The sequence below is a fragment of the Odontomachus brunneus genome, unplaced genomic scaffold, assembly GCF_010583005.1.
Source record: "Odontomachus brunneus isolate Ranch 3 - 2012 unplaced genomic scaffold, Obru_v1 Obru_scaffold_177, whole genome shotgun sequence".
In the NCBI taxonomy this organism is placed as follows: Eukaryota; Metazoa; Arthropoda; class Insecta; order Hymenoptera; family Formicidae; genus Odontomachus; species Odontomachus brunneus.
The window spans coordinates 560,086-572,040 of NW_022639627.1; the positions used below are offsets into that span (position 1 = coordinate 560,086).

Sequence of the window (11,955 nt, forward strand, 5' to 3'; positions counted from 1 at the left end):
GGGGGGGGGGGGGGGGGGGGGGGGGGGGGGGGGGGGGGGGGGGGGGGGGGGGGGGGGGGGGGGGGGGGGGGGGGGGGGGGGGGGGGGGGGGGGGGGGAGGGAGAGGGTGGCCGGCAATGCAATCTTGGGTGCATTTTCCCGTGACGGAAAAGTGCGTTTCGCGGCGAGCTTCCTGTTGCGTCGCGTGACGTTCGTCGACTTTCCCGAGACGATTTGATCGCGCGCGCCTTTTCACGGCGATTTCTCCCGAGAGCTTTTTCGTTTCAAATTCGCCGTGGGGTCTTCGCGTACCGCGGCTCGACTCGCGCTATCTTGATCCGCGGCGTAATGGTCGACCGTTTTGTCTTCGATCGTGACTGCTCACCGCCGAAAAGCTCGAGAGTCGCAAGACGCGACGCAGGTATGACGAATACAGCTGGAATTTATAACGACTGCACCTGCGAGTAACACCTGATTGTCGAGGAGAGTTGTTTTATGTTTGAGTTGTTCGGGATCGCGATGTTAGATTTTCTTTTTTATCACTTTTTCGAAAAATCGCGTGGACTACGTCTAGTGATTCGTTTTGCAATTCAAATGTGACAAAATGTGTGTGTGTATGTGTGTGTGCGTGTGTGCATATGTGTGTACAACTGCTGTTATTCATTTTAATGTTCGAAAATATTGTCATGATTGCATTTTAATGGAAGCGCGAGGAATAGAAAACAATAAATTTTTAACCTGTGTCAAATTAACGCAGCCATTAATTACTCCACGCTTCTGCGGCTCACGAGAGCAAACGCGTAATTTCTATAAAATTCTCCGCATGCGCGAGACAATCGCGCGAATGTGGAACGTATTTAACTTGGTACTACTGGAAAGTAAATAACGCCAACACGTCGAGAGTCGACGCGCTATTTTCGGACGTGAATAAATCCGCTCAAATATTCGTCAAGTGCGGTCTCCTGTAATATCCCGCGAAAATTCGCGGAAATTCGTGGCGCTCATCGCGAACTGCGAAATTACCCCGATGAAGATCCGACGAATAATCGAATTTAATGAATAACCGCGAGCATCTTTACACGCTCGCCAACCGCGATCTCATTTCTCGATTTGTGTAAAATATGGCTCACGTTGAAATACCGCCGTTTTGCGGACTCAACTTGGCGGCTGGGACAATATTTACGATCGCATAAAATTGCGGGGAAAAAATATATTAGTAGTCGCGCTATAAAACTTTAATATTCTCAGTACGCGCTGTATCGTAATATCGACGAGTGACGACACACCGTGTTCTCCCCCAAAATCCTTCAGAGAGAAATTGAATTTTTCCTCGCGAATATTTGGTGACACGCCGACACTGCCTGATGCGGAATGTTCTAAGGTCGCCGAGGTTAATCTCGATGACAGGTTCTTAGGCAAGATTGAAGCCCGCTCGTCTTCCCGGAAAAATTTTGAAATCGTCCTGCGTCGAAAATTCGAAAAATCTTCGTGATAAGATGTCGAATTGAGAAACTTCGCAGGACGAATCGAGTTCGCGCGAGGAATAAAAGTAAATCAAGACACTTTTGCCGATCGATCGATACCTTCCGAGAATCTATACGTATTGCGAAGAGTTCTTATATCTTTCTTTTATATAATAGCGAGATATTACTAGCAATTGGCCCGGAGACGAGATTTTATTCTTGCATTCAACTCTGACTCGCTATAGTTTGCAGATTCCACAGGAGTACGACGGGTTTTGCTTGAACGAGAATGCAGGAGCGGGCTCTTATTTTGCATCTCGAGTAAGCAGTAAACGAACAATTTCTTGTTTAAGAGCTCAATAAGGGGAATAGTTTCCATGGTTAAAGAATATAAAATTCAGAGCCAAGTAAAAGCCTTAAGTATATGGAAGCTTAAGCAGACTCCAAAGAGGCTAACTCAACCGTTCCATGCATCAAAGCGGTTGAATTTTGAATGTTGAACAATCGAGGTCAATGGTAGGGGGAAAAATTTCGTCCCTCGGGACTTTAATAAGGATAGAGTAAGATCGAAAGGATAAAACGTTTAATCTAATTCACGAGAGAGCCATTGGATGCGTACATAAAGGAAATAAAAATAAAAAAAAACATGGAGAAAAGAGGAAAAACATTACGAGGGAAGCACGAAGCAGCTGATTAAGTTCGGTTTTCACGCAATCCGGTAACACGCAAGTGTGTTTTATCAGCAACGCCGAATAAACTGACTTAATGTGCAGCCGTGATAACCATTTTGCGCGATGCGTTTTACAGTCGACGTGACTCGAGGAGAATTCACGCTCTCGCCTTCGTAACCTTCACGGTGAGTATCGACTGTGCTAGTAAAGGAGAGAGAGAGAGAAGGAAAGAGAAAGAGTACATAAACCGTAGCTCTTGGCCGATTCTAATAAAGGCTCGCAGATGGCTCTCTAAAAAAAACGCATTTCCACGGAACATCGGCCCTCAGGCGATGCGTTCCGGGCCTCTTTATGGGATTCTTTCGCGCGAGGCTCTTGACGATTGTTCAACGTCGCCCGATAAGTGCTGCATTCGATGCATTCGTCGCTCTCACCGAGACCCGTTTGCGAGAGCACTCACGTAATGATGGTTACTCGAGTGACGATAATTCTTATTGGAACAGCGGTCGATATCGATCGTCGGCCGAGAAAGGAGTGTTCGAAGTGCCGGGATCTCCGTGGAGGAAAGAAGTCCGCGCGTCGTTCGGCAGCGTGCGTAGTAAATATGGACGAACTGTATCGCTCATAACGGTGTACAAGTGCGTAATAATAATTATAAGTCCTCTATTTTGGGATATTAATGAAGAGGGATATGTGGCAGGTAAATCATAAATTATATCGAATTAATGTAAAATAACTGAATTAATTATGAATACAATTGTTTTACACGGAAAAAACTGCTGTGATTGCCGCATCCGTAAACTGTCCTATGGTTGGAGGGAAAATTTATATGGTTTCAATTATTTTAAATAAATATGGCATCAAAAGTTGTAGGCCCATCTCATGTATACTATTCTCTATACAATTTCCACACAGCCACAGTTCTTATAATACGTCATGTTCAATTAGTACATTCTCATGTATACAGAGTGTCTCACAGGAGATTGCTAAAAGAACGTGTGCAGGCAGATTAGGTCAAACCGAATTAAAAATTCCCCTACCATCTTTTAAAAAACCACGTCAGAGGGTGTTGGGCATCTTGTATAGTTACCTTAACCAAAGGAATATCGCTGACTTTCTGTTGCAGTTTGCAGAACAAATATTAATGGTTGAGAGATCCGTGGGGTTTGATTACGCCATAACTCACTGACAGTACCGCTCGAACAAGCAGCAAAGAAGACCAGTTTACCACCCATTTTCAGAGTATTATGGTTACCACAATCATCTTGTACGAGAGAAAAATCTTTGAAAATTTATTTGTGTAGGATAAAAGTTTATTTCAGAGAACTTTATGTCACACACAGAAATAAACTTTACTTCACAGAAATAAACTTTATGACTCACAAATAAAATTTCAGGTATTTTTTTTTGTATATATATGGACAAAAAATAATATTAAAAATTTGATTGTGACAACTGTTAGGCGAGTGATAACTTTAGTGTTTTTGAGTCACAAGTGTAGTTGAACTTTAATCATATCTTTCGAGATATACGAATATCTTCAGAAATTCCGAAATTAATTGCAAATATAGTTACACGAATTGGTGTAAACGTATAAACGTGACTCACTCCTCGATATCGTCCAGCACGTAGATAGATAAAGTAAGTTCTATACTTGAAAGGGAAATATATTTGTGCGCCCCGTCATAACTGATTCTCCGCGGTCTGGTTTCATAGTTAAACGGGATCGCGTGAATAAATATTTTAACACCTGTGCTGCGCGGAAACGTAAGATACTTATCTCCGCGAGGTAGAAATAAAACTTCACACGCAACGGCATTAACGAATTGTACTTGAGTCTTTTGTTCGAAGCTATTTCGCTCGAAGCGAGACATCACACGAGAGACAGAGAGAGCGACAAAGAGAGAAAGAGAGAGAGAGGGGGGGGGGGAAGAAAGATAGATCCTCTCGCCGCTAACGTCGTCCGCATGGGAAATTACTCCAGGATAGATTATTGCTAGCAAAGAGTAACGTTATCTCACGAGAACTTCTGCCAAGAAGGATTATTGCCAATCAAGAGCGACAGTTATTCCGATAGAACTTTACGCGAACAAAGATGTCTCCCCGAGACTGGAACGGATACAGATTCATTCGTCATTGTTACCCGTCAGTCGGATAAAACTTAGCTCGTCTACGCCATTCGTATCTGTCGCGCAAGCTCTAGTTAAAATTCACGAGACGAGCCTCGCTTGCTGGGAGAAGCTTGGCGCGTTCAGCATAAAAACACGTAGCTCCTCTCGTGAATTAGGCCGCGCACCACTTCCGATCCTGGTGGGTCCGAGAGAAGAGGTGTAAGTCGCCAGCGAAGTCGCCGACGCGGCGCAGGCGGCGACGGCGGCGGCTTTCGGAAGCGCGGCTGCCCATAAATCGATTACGCGCGGTAACGATATTAAAAAGCTATTCATGAAGTTTCGCCGCGCCACAGCCATGCTAATATTTTCGCCTCTCCACAAAGGTCGCGTGTAGCCGTATGAATATTGATATTACGTCGGAGAGAGCGCGCAAGGACCGAGGAGCAACGGCATCCGAACGATACGTGGTTATTAGCTCGGCAAGGTGCCCGCGACTACCAATATTTATGGCAATCGTTATCAGCGAGCGCACTGTCCGACGACGGGTATCGGTATCGAGGGTGAAATTAGTGGCGGTAGGCCACGATAGCCGAGTGCACCAGCGACGCCTTGCGGTTTCCAACGTCGCTCTAAGGGCACCGTCATTCCATAAATACGGCTTTAATACGCGCTACAGAAGCGGCTAGAGTTCCTCAAGTCAGAGTTAAGATACCATCCGCCATTTGTAGAAAGGAAATAAGGTGTGTATGTGTATGTGTGTGTATGAGAGAAAGAGAGAGAGAAGCTGCAGCCAACTTCGTTATTTTAATATTATTCATAGTCGGATCTTGCATTTCAGATCGTCTTAAATTTATCTTTAGACACTTTATGGCCAATAAAACGATTCGTACATTTCTCTTATTCCTCTTAAACTTTCTCTCTCATTTCCACTTATATCAACTCCAAAAGTGGCGAACAGGATGCAGCCCAATCAGGGATCATTATGCTCTGTCCTAATTCTGACCAGAAGACTAGAAGAACTCTAGGGGTGAAACAGTCGCATCAGTTGTATCCGTTTTCAGTCAGTTGTACTCTTTTTTCAAAAACGCACGAGTTGCAGCGCTCCAAGATGTCAAAATTGAGAAGAACTGCTGGCGCATTTGCATATGAATCGATCATGACAGAAGCCGAAGTGACAATACAAAATGTGAATAAATAAGTGTAAGATAACGTGCTGACGTGTTAATACACCCTGTATTGTCACCTTGGTTCCTGTCAACCGTTTCATACGCAAATGCGTCAGCAGTGCCTTTCAATTTTGACATATTGAAGCGCTGCAATTCAGTGCTCGAAATGCATCCAAAATGTTTTGTGACTCAGTGTACCACATGGAAATTTCAACGACTTTATCGCGATAGCTTTGAGGCTGGAAAGTTCTGCGTCACGTCGTAAAATTACCGAGTCTCGATGCGCCGTGAATTTTTGACTTGTATTGCGTTGGTCGGTTCGAGATAGCTCGTGTTCTGTTTTAACATGGAAACGAAATGCTCTTTCGTGACAGAAAGTTCCTTTATATTCCTCACATTAACTTTTTCACATTAACTTTTTCGTGACGATGCAGTTAGCTATGGCATTTTTGGACGGAAGAACGAGTCGCGCGTGTATGTTATACGAAAACAAAGTCTTATGACCGTGTCGCATTAGTGACTGCGATTGCGTCCGCAATTGCAATTCCTTTTCGGCCAATCAGAAAGCGACTGTGACTCGCGACTACCATTTGAATGGCTGTCTATTGGCACACGATCAATCGCAATCGCAGTCATAACCGCGAGCGAGTTAGTGTGATACGATCATCAAGGAGATGCCAAAGTTGATGACGAACAACATGTCGATAATGTTGAGTCGATTGTCAAAATGTTGTGTTAGATAAGCATTACGACGCTACATTGAGAAAAAAAAATATTTGATATTTACGACCATAGAAAAAATTAAAGAATTATAATTGAGAGAATCATTCCTGTATGGTAAGTGTTAATATAAAGTATTTGGTATTAACGGCTTTATGAATATTATAAATACATGAATATTACATAAATATTATTATTACACCTTTTTTTCAAAACAATCACAAGATATAATTAATATGGGAAATAATTATAATTTTTGATGAGATTAACCATTTTTTCTCTTACTGTACAGTCGGGAACTAAAAGGTTGTCCGTAATTTTTGGAGCGAGTTTGTGAACTCATCCTTGTTCAACGACAGCATTTTCCTGGAAAACGAATTCTCTCATTCGACAAAATGGGAAGTTTGCAAACTCACTCCAAAAATTACGGACAACCTTTTAATCCCCGACTATGCTCTCTTCTCGTATTTCTTGTACTTCTCGTATTTCTTGTAGATTTTATACAAATGTTTGTGTTGCTTTGTTTTAGCAAAAGAGACAATCATGCGTATATAGAAATTTTTCTGCAAACTTTTCGTATATTTTTAAGTTTCTAAATTCAGCTGTAAAGGAAAAGCAGTGCTCTTCGGGATTTCCCTGTGCGAGATAAACACACGTTCAGTATGTACATACCAGTTGCAGAACTTCTGTATCAGGCAAATATTTAGGCAGGCGAACTCACAGCTCGACATGTCAATTTTGAAATTTGTTCCATCATACACTGGGCAATGCTCCCCAATTCATTTTTGCGCGTACTTTCGATGTGTGAAAGCACTCGTGATTCTATGAAACCAACACGCGCGACATAAACTTTACAGAAGAAACGCAGTACTCTGCAAAGCTCTCAAACTTTCGTGGCGTTCCGTTACCAGACAAAGTCGCGCGCTTTAATCACGCGTTTGGTGGTCTTCATAAAGATTATCATACAATTGATTTTTTAGGCTTTCGCCATGCATATTAGATTTGGTTTCCGGATTTGAGCCGCGTGGATTCAACTTCGTTTGATTCCGACGTTTCGCGAACATTTCAGTCCGGTTCATCAGGGAGGAACGACCCAATGCCAATCATACAATTATATTGGTTTCGCAAGCAGACACAATACTGACCATTTGTCGCGAAGAAGTTGAGATAAGGAAAGCGTGCAACATTTGTAAAAGATCTCGTGTTCAAGTTATGACATCTCTTGGGTCTTCTGATGTTCTAGCGAAGAAAGTAGAAAGTCAATACGCGACCACTGTCGCGCTCGTCCATGCGTGTACGCCATACAACTCGGTCTCTCGGGGTCTTTCGGCTTAAAAATGTAACGTTATTCGATTCGATTCCATGGCTGACCGTTTCTTTTTTTCGCGCAGTGGCTAGTACTCGCATCCCCTATTCCGGTAGGACGTCAGCACCTTCTTTAGGTCGGAATAATTTATACGAAGTGTCATCGTGTCGAGCAAGTTATTATTCGCTAGTGCGACAATTGCGTATAGAATTCATGTTTCGAGTATTCAACAAGTACTCCCCGCGCGCTAGAGAGAGAGAGAGAGAGTGAGAGAGACATAGTCGAGCGATTCAAGCCGACGCAACGCTTCATGCACCTCGACGATCCCGTATGACACGTCAAATCGAGTCCTCGAAGCACGCCGCGTGCCGAACATTTCTGGCTTAATTGGCCCCGCAGCGCGAGATCGTTTCATAGGAACCATCGATGGAGATCTATCTCGTGGAGGGACAATGATAAATCGCACGAACGGAAATTAAAGGTGCAAAAATACACGTGAGGGGCGCCCTCGAGCGCAATTTAAACGCGATGAGAGAGCCGCGCGGCAACGGCGAATCGATTTTCTGTGAAAATCCCATAATCGTGGTCTGTATTAATAGTCGTTACTTAAAACTTACCTCAAGCAAGATATTCGGATTTGAATAAAGTCATATGAGACTTCCAGATCAGTCAGGTGTGATTTTTTTCACAATTGAATTGTAACTAAGTATCATTAAGGCTCTCTTATAGAAACGTCTAAATTTTAGTAAGAATAAGGTGAATATATATTTGTAGGTGAATATATATCGTATATATTTGCACTAACAGCAGCATTTGGCTCTTATTCGCCTTATTCTTATTAAAATTTGAATTGTAACTACATTGAGAAAAAAATGTTTGGTATTTATAACCATAATCACATAGAGAAGAAATCACTAAACCTGAGGTAAGTTTCAAGTAATAGCTGTTAACGTAGACCTGAGAGTTGCAACTTGGACACGATAGATTGCAAAGACTCGTATTAATAGTCGTTACTTTAAACTTGTCATGTGAGATTGTCAGGTCGGGATTTAAAGCCGGATCTGTGAGTTTTCTTCAGTTAAAACACAGAATACACGTGACACTATTAGCAACGGTGATTCAGCTGAAAAATTCATGTCCGATTGTAAATCCAAATCTGAGTATCTGATTCGAGACAAGTTTCACGTTTACTATTGCTATTCTTATATTAATACCTTAGAGAATAATAAGTATAACAAGAATCGATAAATGTAAAGAAACGATTTTGGCATCTACACACAGTTGTGTAAGTTGTGTTTGTGTACTACGGGAATATTTATGACGAAGACGCTTGTGAATTTTCACTCGGTCAGTCAAAGTCATCGTCGAGGAGGCCGAAGATCGCGTGCCCGAGATACCTTGCATTGTCTCGAATTATACGTAGGCGTGCTTAATGCATATTTGATGATAATGAAGATTGTTAATATTTGAGGGCGCCGCGATACGTTACGGCATTCACATTAACGTACGGGGAAACATAGTATCGAGCACGGTGGATAAATTCATAACGAGATCTTTTTCTGGAGGAGGAAGCCCCGTTACAGTTAAAGCGAAAAAAGTATACGGGCTACGACGTCAACTACATCTTAAAGGGTGGCGTGCTTTAACGTCTGAAGGAAGCCGGTGCAGGACAGAGTACGTGAGCGGACTATTCTTCAGACGAGGCTAGTCGAAATTTCATATTTTTACCGTCACGTTGGACACCTCGCTCCGGGAGGTCCAGGAATTCGTTGAATCACGACACTTAGCATAAATATTTCCGTCCCTAATAACACGACTGAAAATACGTGCGAACGTACATTTATGTGTGTGCGTGCGTGCGCCGTGAAAAATTGTCCATCCCGCTTATTGTACAACCGACTGATTTGTGCGAAAAATGTCGAGTCATCTGGATTTTCTTCTCGAGGGACGTATATGATAAATTCAGTCCCGTGTAACCGTGCTCGAGCGTTTCGGCATTTTTCGCACAAATCATTCGTGCCCGCGGGGTCATTCTTAAAGGCAGGTCGGTACAACGAGGATGTGTAAGGCCCAATCCAAGGAGAAATATATCTTACTTTTTAATTTTTCAAAGCAATGGCCGAATCAGAGAAACAGTGTCGAATTGTTCGTGAACAATCGGCAGCGATTACAATTTCGTTCGGGACGTTAACATTTCGTGCTGCTGTACGCGGGTAGTTTGATAAGCACGTAGTCCAATACAGAGATAGCGCGAATCTGGCCGAATCTACATTACCGTATTTCAGACCTTCCGTTGTTAGATTAATCCTTTCGCTACCAATGGACCATATGTTTTCTCCATTATTAAAGCTTAATCTACAATGTATTCATTGCTTCCTGTTTCTTTCTTTTTACCTCTTTCTCACTCAAACTTTAAACCCTAATTCAGAAAAAGAAAGAGAACAAGAAACAAAGAGCACATTGTAGATCAAGCTTAATAACGTTATCCAATTGAATAAACAGCTTTTGCGGCATTCACACATCAGCTATCATTCTACTTATTATCGCGTTCGAGCAAATATGTCGTCCTCAAAAAGCCTCAGTAGGATATAAGTCTCATTACTCTTTAACGTCAAACGTAAAATTTTTAATTTTTTGCTAAAACTACATTATATGTTGATGTATTTAATAAAATGAAAGTAAAAAGAAGATTTTTAAAAAATTGGTAGCGAAAGGATTAAAGATGACAGTATAAAACGATCTGTCGATTAGTCTTTATTTGACAGCGCGCCAAAGTGAGCTCTGAGAGCGACGAGTTCTGATCACATAAAGATTGAACTAGACATTTTCATTGTTTCTCGTACTTTGTGACACGATTTCGCCGCAATCTGAAGGACGCATCGATCTGTAACCGTCGATGAAATCAGAGTCTACCACTTCAAAACAAAAGAACAGTCAAAACAGTGAACATACAGAGACAGTCGAGACGTACACTTTTGCGCATTGTCGAACAAATATTAATCGACAAATCACTTTATACTGTCATGTCTAATATAAAGGAAGATCTTAAAAATACGGTAATATAAAGATTTGACCAAATTCTTGCGCTATCTTTGTAGGTATCTCAGGTTGTGTATCTTTCGAACAACCCTCGTTTGAAAAAAGTGCAACTTTTGTTTGCGTTTTTGTCACGATTTCTAATTTTTCCGTTTTTCCCACCGACTTCGTTCGCGAGGTACTGTTCATCTGCTTGAAATTCAGGATTTACGGATAAAATTCTTCCTTTGACAATATTAGATGAGCTTTCCCGCCGGTTATACAGAATTTAATTACACTCGTTATACGCGCGGACAAGTCTACTTAAGGATTAACCGTGAATTATTATTGTCGCCGCTGGATAATTTAATGTGGAGCTATAACAACAGATACAATCGGCTCGGTTTGCGCGGAAGGTAATTTTTCAGATTGGAGATGCTCGACCGGAGAGCACTATTTGCGACGAGCGAGAGAACTTCATCCGAGGATAGTTCTCGCAGAACGCCATGACCAATTAACGTCACTATCGCTTCTTGCTCGAGAAAAAAAGGATACGTACCTGAGAGGAGAAAAACAGATAAAGAAAAGAGCGCGCAAATACGACCCTAATAACAACGGTGAAGCTTTCAGGGAATTAAACTGACACGTCCCTTATGTTGAACATGATACGGATTGAAATCAACAGTCAGGGACAAAACGATGGCCGAGTCTATGATGTACATTAATTACATTAATTAACGTTTCTCCAGCAGTGTTCGGCATTAATCGTTTAAAATTTTCCCCTAAAATAATCAACAAATCAAGTAATCAAATAATCTAGTAATCAAAGGTTGACCAATCACTCGTCAATCACGCATCATATAATTATTAATCAGTGTATTATCACTCATAACAAAGTTTGATTAATAATTTATTTGATGAAACGATGAAGTTGTTTGTAATTCTATAAATAATGATTGATTAAATTTGCCGATTATTTTAATTAAGAAAAATTGAAATCAATTAATTAAACTGGTTTTGGGAGCGATTGATGGTCCAAATCGTTGAAATCGAGATATCCCGTTATCCTCCTTACTGTTATATAATTTCACGTATAATGAGGATTTTATTTCATCTCAAGATACAACAGCGTCAGCACACTCGCGCGTTCCTTTTAATATAATTTTATTAGATCTTAAACAGCAAGCTTTCAAGCTTCTTTTAATATTAAAATGTTGTTACTCTGTGGACGGTATTATTCGTAACTTTTTTGAATAGAGTGGAAATTAGATTGCGCGCGAAGTTAAGACACTTTAGTTACGAAAGAAAGAAAGGTAAAGAGAGAGAAAAAGAGACACAGTGCTTTTTAGCGCACGACAGTTCGCCGGAGTGCGAAATGCTGTTCGACAACGTTCAGAGAGGAATGCGCAATCTCAAGAACGTAAACTCCTACGCGAAAGAATGTCCGAGCGATCGCAAAGACGTCGACCTTTCTGATCCGCGAGAAAGAGGGGAGGGGGGGGGGAGAGAGAGAGAGAGAGAGAG

The 11,955-nt window shown here is 41.7% G+C and overlaps 1 protein-coding gene across 1 annotated transcript in view; it reads left to right on the plus strand.

The window, feature by feature from the left end:
- Nucleotides 1–11,955, plus strand: part of LOC116851521 — a 146,590-nt gene that overhangs the window by 578 nt on the left and 134,057 nt on the right. The gene's annotated exons all lie outside the window — the stretch shown is intronic.